Genomic DNA, 7,925 nt, shown 5'->3' with positions numbered 1-7,925 from the left:
TGATAGGAGGAAAAGGAAAATTTCCCAGTAAACCGGCATCTTTAACTAGTCCTACTCCAACATCCTTATACGGGATAGTCGTTTTACCGACATGCTGAATACTTTCAGAAGAGGTTGGGTCGGATGAAAAGTAAGTCAGCTGGTCTATAGTTACAATTTTTCCATTATGAGGGATCTTTATAAGCCGAAAGACCGATGAAACGACAGCTGTCATAGCGTAAGACCAACTACGACCCAAGAGAAGGTTGTAATCTATAGGGGCATCAACCACCTCCACATCTAGATTAACAGTTTTGCCTTCAACCCCTATAGGTAGATCCTGTAGAATGCCAAAAGGATGAAACCCACGGCCATCAAAGGCCTTTAGAATCATCGAGGATTGATTTAGCGAAGGAGAACCAAGCGATCTCCAACACTGTATCGACATAATACACATTGAGGCTCCCTCATCAATCACAGTCATGTAAATAGGTCTGTTTTTTACTAACACTGGGATCTGGAAAGCCATTTGATGAGGTAAGCACGGTGTACTATTTTCTAGATCGAAAATTATAAGGTTCGAGTCCTGAACGTCAACAGCTCCTATAGCCGACAATAGTAATTTACGTTGTGTTGGACATGATTGCAGCACCTCCAAGTCAACATTGATGAAGGTGAAACAACTAAATCTTCAACAATGTTATAGTTCTGAGCCGCTCTCGCATGTGGATTGAAAGCTGACTTTCGAAGTATACCCTTAGCGGGCGGTTCTTTTACTAAGTCTGGGTTAGGTTTCTCGATCTGTAGTGGATCAGAACCTGGAGCTGAGGTTGATGGGTTAGAATGAGAAGATTCTACTTCTTTACCATCAACACGACTTTTACTACCATAATCATGCGATCGAGTCGCAATCCTAACATGGGACATCATCAGTATGGGTTCTTCATTGGCATTTGAGGAAGAACCTATCATCTTACTGTCTTCACTTGGAAAAGGATCCTTCAAAACAGTAGGCGTTTGGGAAACTTTGACAATCTTCGCAACCTCTGCAAGATGAGGGTAGTCTCTTGTAAAATGCTCTTCATCACAAATGAGACAAGGATAACGAGGTTTGCGTTTCTCATCATTTGATTCCGCTTTTTCTGGTTTCTCTTTCGAATTTTTATCTGTTTTATTTTTCTTCTTCCCTTTCTTCTTACCACTAGATTTTGATTTAGCTGTAGATGACTCTACAACATGAATATCGGCGGAAATTTCTGCGGAAGAATCTCCTATCAGGGAATCTAGCAAGGTTATAATAGGAGAAGAATTCTTGGAAGACTTCTTCTAACTTTTGGTATTAACCGTACCAATCATACCATCAGCGGCATGAGACCCTGAAGGAGCTGCAGCGATTTGATTTTGCTTAGGAAGATCAGGGATTTTCTCGTGTAACGTACCTGACTGAGTATAAAATAAGTCAAGGTATTGTGCTTGAGAAATTACTTTCTCTTCAGTAACTACTCCGGCCTTAGCTACATCCTCAGTGATCTTTCGTAATAAAGATTTTACAAACCATTTGGCTAAGATTTGATCTGGAATAAAAACCTTCACTAAACGCCATCGACATCTCCATTCATGAATGTGATCTGAAATGTAAGTGGACGTTGACTGCTTTAATGAAGTTAGTAATTCCGTGCCATTTTCATATCTGACAGGCAACTAAAAATGAGTTAAAAATGAGGTAGCTAGCTGAATAAAGTTATAAAAAGTGGCTCGCGGTAACTCAATGTACCACTTGGCTGCAAGACCAATTAGAGTGTGTTGGAAAAGCCTTAAATGGATTGAATCATCTGAAATGGAGTTAGACGCACACCAAAGGTGATAAGTCATCACATGGTTCGACGGGTCCTCTCCTGATTTGCCTTCAAACTTAGGAATATCACTAGGCAACTTATTTAGCATTGGCGGCCAAAACGGAAGATAGTTAATGGGATCGTTCGTTAGGCGCGACAAGTTAGGCAAGTCCAAAGTTGCGATAAATGGTAACTGACGATTAAGGTCCCTAAAACTCTGGGTCATGAGACCAGCCCCAGGAGGAGGATATCCAGGATAACTAGGAATTGGGATTGCATTTGGGATATTTTATCCTCCCAGAAAACCAGGATTAACTGGACCGTACTGGGGTTGTTGAGGTTGTTGATATGTATACCCAGGGTACAGTTGATACTGATAGACTGGCTGCTACATAGCAGGGCCGAATTGGTACTGTCCCTGGTACGGTTGATAAGTAAACTGAGGTTGACTTGTGAGAACCATACTTGAACCCGGTTGTCCTACAAGCATCTGAACCGAAGTTTGAATTGTGGATCTAGACTGAGGTAAAGATGTCTGAGGAGTTGATACAGGAACAGTAGAAACTGGAGCTGTCGATACTCCAGAAGTAGGTGGGGTAGATTGAATAGATATTGCAGCAGTTGTAGCATCCATTTGAGGCGGAGTACGAGGCGTACTAGGCCCAGGCTGAGAAACTACTGAAGGTACAAAAGTTTGAATAGTAGACTGGACAGGTTGCTGGGGTGAACCATAAACTAAGGGTTGTCCAGTTTGAGATGACAACTGTACATTCGATTGCAAGACCTTTTGAGTTTGCGATGGATCCCACACTAAGTTCATTCTGGGGTACGGACCCATAATAGGTTGAGAATATTGAGGACCATAACCAGGTTGAGGGTAGGGTTGATAATTCAGAGGTACATTTCCAGTTCCTTGAACATATGATTGACCGGAAGGTGGTTGGAAACCTTGGTTCAAGTACTGACCTTGGGGTTGATAACCCCGAGGCACGTATTGATACTGGGGTTGACCTTCAGGTACATATTGATACTGGGGTTGACCTTGAGGTACATATTGAGTCTGGGGTTGACCTTGAGGAACGTACTGTCCTGTAGGTATGTATTGTCCTTGAGGTTGCCCCCCCAGTGCAAATTGGGTACCTTGAGGTTACCCCCCAGGCGATAATTGAGGATTTTGAGGCTGCCCCCCAGGCGGTAACTGGCCACCTTGAGGTTGAGGATTAGGAATAGTACCTGACATCATGAGAATATCTTCTACACTCAACGGCTTAGTACCATTGTTTCCAGTTAATAACCCTTGTTCAATGGGTTGAGGAGATGCTCTTGAAAAAGTACCAATAAGTGACTGATACCCAAAGGGAACAGAAGGACCGCCGTACAAAAAGGATTCTGGAGATTGAGAAAACATGGACGATTGTCTTGACATATTTAACGGAGGATAGTAACCTCTAGGTGTTGGGTGATAAGGAATACGAGGTGGTGAAAAACTTAGTCCCGGGTTTTCCAAAAAGTCAGTTAATGAAAGATACCAAGCACTGCTCCTAGGTGGATTGTAAAATATTGATTCACGCTCCCTAAGTTCTATAATAAGTTGATTTTCAGGGATGGGATGCCTACTTCTTCTTCTAGAGTAGCAAGTTCTTCAATAGCTATGAGTCTAGAAGGAAGATTTTGGGTAATTATTCTTTCTACCCTGGGTGAACCAGGACCACTAGAAGTTGGAGAGGTAAATCCCAATGTCGGAGTAGCAGCAAATTCACTTTCAGGTTCAGATATTTCAGGTTCCTCACCTATATCACTAGTAGATGAAAAGCTACCAGTAATTTCGGAAACAGACACAGATTGTGGATTATAATCTGCTACTAGAGCTTGAAAATCAGGATGTACCACCAAAGAAGACTCTCCTTCTTCAGGTGACCCAAATCTACTGTCTCTAGGAGTTACAAGGGCTCTTAACCCTTCAGGCTGGCTCGGTGAAAACTCAGGAGGTTGGCCGCGAAGTCTACGGGACTTCCTCGGTAATTCAGCCACAATTAAAAAATTTTAACTACTTCACACGCAAACAAAGTAAAATCTCAATGAAAACCACCTAAAGCCTCTAAAGAACCAAACAAATTTGAATCACACGCCTAAAGAATCTAGGAGATCAAACCACACACAAATAGTAACTTTACGTACTGAAAACACTAGTTGGTGATGAAATCCAACGTCGCAGAGTTCAATACAGAAATGGCGGTTGGAACAGTTACCCTGGCAACCTGCTTAATGAATAGACTGGCACAAGTTCCTCCACTAAACCGTCTCGAGTGAAGAGAATCCCCCAGAAAATCCAAGAGAGTCTAGCCGACGTCTTCTCCAGGTACAGTGGGATCTTCCCACCACTGTCACCTTAAGAAGAATCCTATAGAATATGGTCACTATGGTTACCAACATAAACAAATATACCTGGGGAAATAGTCTACGATCCGATACGCACGCAAGGGCAGAGTAACAAGCTCAATCCCCTTGAAGGCTCCTTCACATAATCCAAGGTTTACCAACAAGTGACCCCAGGCTCCTCGACAATGGTTATTCTAAGGTTTACCATTTTTAATACTTGAATATTTGGCGTCATTCCCAATGACGAAGGATTGATTCCCACACTGGTTCAGACACGATCTCGTGCTTCTCCTTTAAGAGGAGCTTTCCCAGAGCATAGATGCACCAATTGGATTTTTCTCCTACCGCAAGATACAGCTACATGTTTGTTTTACTGTCTTGGAGAGTTAATTAATCCCTACTCCAAGACACTAGCCTAAGCTATGTTGGTGTAATAGAGCCCTAGAAATAAAAATATTACTAGATAGATTTGACTTTAAGCGTTATTTTTATTGGTTTTTTTTTAAGTCAAGAGGTGCGGAGATGAAACTCGTGGTGTGAAGACTCAACTTGAAATCACTAAAAAATGCACTTAAGATGATTAAGCAATCTTTTCCCTTCAATGAACTTCTAGCTAGGAAAGAGTTTGAGAATGCAAATGTTTGTAAACACAAATCTTTCTTAACCAACAAATTAAAAGAAGAGCTTTTTGTCTTTTCCAATGCACTCAAAACGAGACAACTAGTTATTTTCACAAAAATTTCCCTTTTTCTTTCAAAACACTCAAATACTACAAAAACAAACTTTTTCCAAAAGAGATTTTTTTATTTTTTATAAAACACTCAAAACTATGGAAGTAACTAATCTTGAGATCTATAAACTATAAAAAACTATTTGAAGTCAAAGCTTACAAGATGTCTTTTTCAAGGATGTTTTACTTAGCTATAAACAAACTAAGGACTAATTTGTCCAGAATCACAAATCAGTAAAAAAAAACCAATTTTTGTTTTCTTTTCTAAAAATGAAATCCAAACTTTTAACACAAGCCTTTTCGAAGTTTCGCAAAGAGAAAACACAAGGTGGATTCCTCAACAAAGGTAGATTTTGCAAATGGTCAGACTCATAAGAAGGCCAGTAAAAACCAAGGTGATCTGAGGCTTCTACAGCTTCTAAGCTCTGAGCTACTACAAGACCAAAATGAAAACCAATCCCTGTAACCAAAACTTCTAGGAATTTCACCTATAACCCTAACACCAATGGAATTAACCTAAGAAAATCCTCTCACAAGTTACATGCAGGTCTGGGCAGGGGATAATAACATCTAAACAAAAACTAAACTGACTGAAAGAGGAAATCTTAAGTTTTTCAAATTTTTAGCAGGGTCCGTAGGCCCACCGTTCACACAGGTGTGGTACCACTCTGTGCTAAAAGCAAAAGTGTGGATAGGTCCACACTGTGTTCCAAGCTGAGGGTGCGGTCCTCTCCCAAAGTTATGAGAAACAAAAAATAATCCTAGATCAACTAAATCTACCCAATTCCACACACAACAAGCCAGAAACAGAAACAAAAACACAGTTTCTCAGGTAAAAGTAAAAACAAGGAAAAAATCAAGTCCCCAGCGGAGTCACCATTTTGTCACATGGAATGAGTCGATCTTGCGAACAAGATAGACCTTCCTAGAATCTAACAATATCTAGTGACAAGCAAGCCAATCAAAAACTATCTTTCTCTAAATATGCAATATATAAACAAAGGCAAACAAGTGTTTTAGGCCTACCTTGGGTCCAATGCAAGTTTGTGGAAGCCTCGCTCCTTTGATCCAAATGAGCTCCCTTGTAGCGAAACTGCAAGCACAAACAAGCAAACAAATTAAATAGCACCTAAAAAGCCAATATCATAAAGCATACTTATCATGATGATCAAGGAACTCATGAAACAAATGACATAAGACAATTTGTTGAGAAAAATGAATCTGATTGTATTAATTCAAATCAAAGAAGAACTTTACAACCTGTGCCTTGATGATGTACAAGCTCCTCCCAGGGTCCAACAAGAAGTCTCCTCTACTTTGAAAAGTTTCACTCTCTTCCCAATGAAGCCAAAAGGTATGTGATATCTCCTCTCAAGCTTAACTAGGAAGTCTTAATTCCACCAGCATTTACCCTCAAAAATGTTCAGCTTCCAACCTCCCTAGCAACCAGCCCAATGCCTTAATTTATAGTGCAATGGAGGTAAGTTACTAGGTCCTCCTTCAAAGGGATAAAGCCCTCCTTCAAAGGGATAGCTCCTCTCATCAAGGGATTAGCTCCTTATCTTTTGGGATGCATGAACCACCTAAGAGCGAACAATCCACGTCAAAATTCCTTCTAGAATCATCTAGAATTAACCCAAAGTGAGTTTTTTAGAATAAACTTGCACCTTTTTGACTTTCACAGGGGTCCGCACCCACTCCTTTAGGGACAGAGTGGGCAGGCCTGCAGGTATTGTGAACAGGGGGTGCGGGACCACAGGCAACATTGAGAGAAAGTGCGGAACCAGAGTTTTGTTGATTTTCAATGTCTTTCTCTCATTTTCAAAGCTTGACTTGAAGAGCTGAGGTCTGAGACTTGCTTAGGAGGACAGTACAAGTGATGATAGACCCATACAAGCTGCAAATAGTCATGGTGATGATATTTTTGTGTAACAGGAAGAAGAATACAACTACTCAAGGTCCTAGAGAATTTTTTTTCCTTGCACAAAAATATAAGAATTGAGCACAAGATTCTTCTGGAGCAAGAGGTGGCCAAAGAGAACAAGGAAGGAAGAATAATAAAGGAAGAGGGCATACATTTCCAAGGGGAATGTCTTGATATTCATTGCATACAATGTAATAGATATGGACATGGTGCTTCTACATGTAAGCTCTTGTGGGACATGATTAGACATGAAATACATGAAGAGAAAGGAAAATCATCAGATAAAGAGAAAGGTAAAGCACTTGAGTCCACTCATTATGTTATGTCACATTAAAACATTGGAGTAATTGAAGACTTATTTAATGCTTCGCTTGCTTCATGGAAATATGTTAGGTTGCAGGATTCAACAGTAGCTTGCCACATAACATTTAGAAGAGATTTCTTTGAAGAATTCAATGACAATGTTGATGGAGTAGTCTACTTTGTAGATAAGTAAAAAATAAATCCATCAGGGCTTAGCACCATCAAACCCAAACTGTTTGGTCTTGCAGACTTTCTTCTACATGATCTTCACGACCTATCGAAGTTGAACAGAAACTTGTTTTCCTTGTTTCACATCCACTAGCAAGAACACTCAATTTACATTTTTTGATGAAAAGGTTGAGCTCAGAAAAGCATCAAACAACTCACCAGTGAGGAATGGGATAAAAGAAGAAATGGCTCTAAATCTACAAGGAACCTTTGCTCGTGTAGAGAACTTTTCATACCGTTTCACTATGATGAAGGTACACTTTGATAAAGTCTTTTAAGTCATGCTAGATTTGGACATTTGAACTATGACAACCTTCATTTTTTGAAGCAAAATGGTGTTACTAGCTCTCCAACTATTCCGAGGAAACTTAAGCAATCTTATGCTTGTATATTAGGAAAGCACAACAAAGAGTTTTTTCATGATTCTCATTTCAGAGCACGTAGAAAGATTGAACTCATTCATTTTGATTTGTGCAGCATAATTAATTTTCCTTCTTCAATTGGTAATAAATACATGATGACATTTATTGATGACTACACCAGAATG

This window comes from Pinus tabuliformis, chromosome 6 (genome assembly GCF_031772625.1).
Source record: "Pinus tabuliformis cultivar Carrire ecotype Pingquan chromosome 6, CPIR1, whole genome shotgun sequence".
Taxonomy (NCBI): Eukaryota; Viridiplantae; Streptophyta; class Pinopsida; order Pinales; family Pinaceae; genus Pinus; species Pinus tabuliformis.
The sequence above is the reverse complement of the archived record's forward strand: the minus strand, read 5'-3'. Positions refer to the sequence as shown.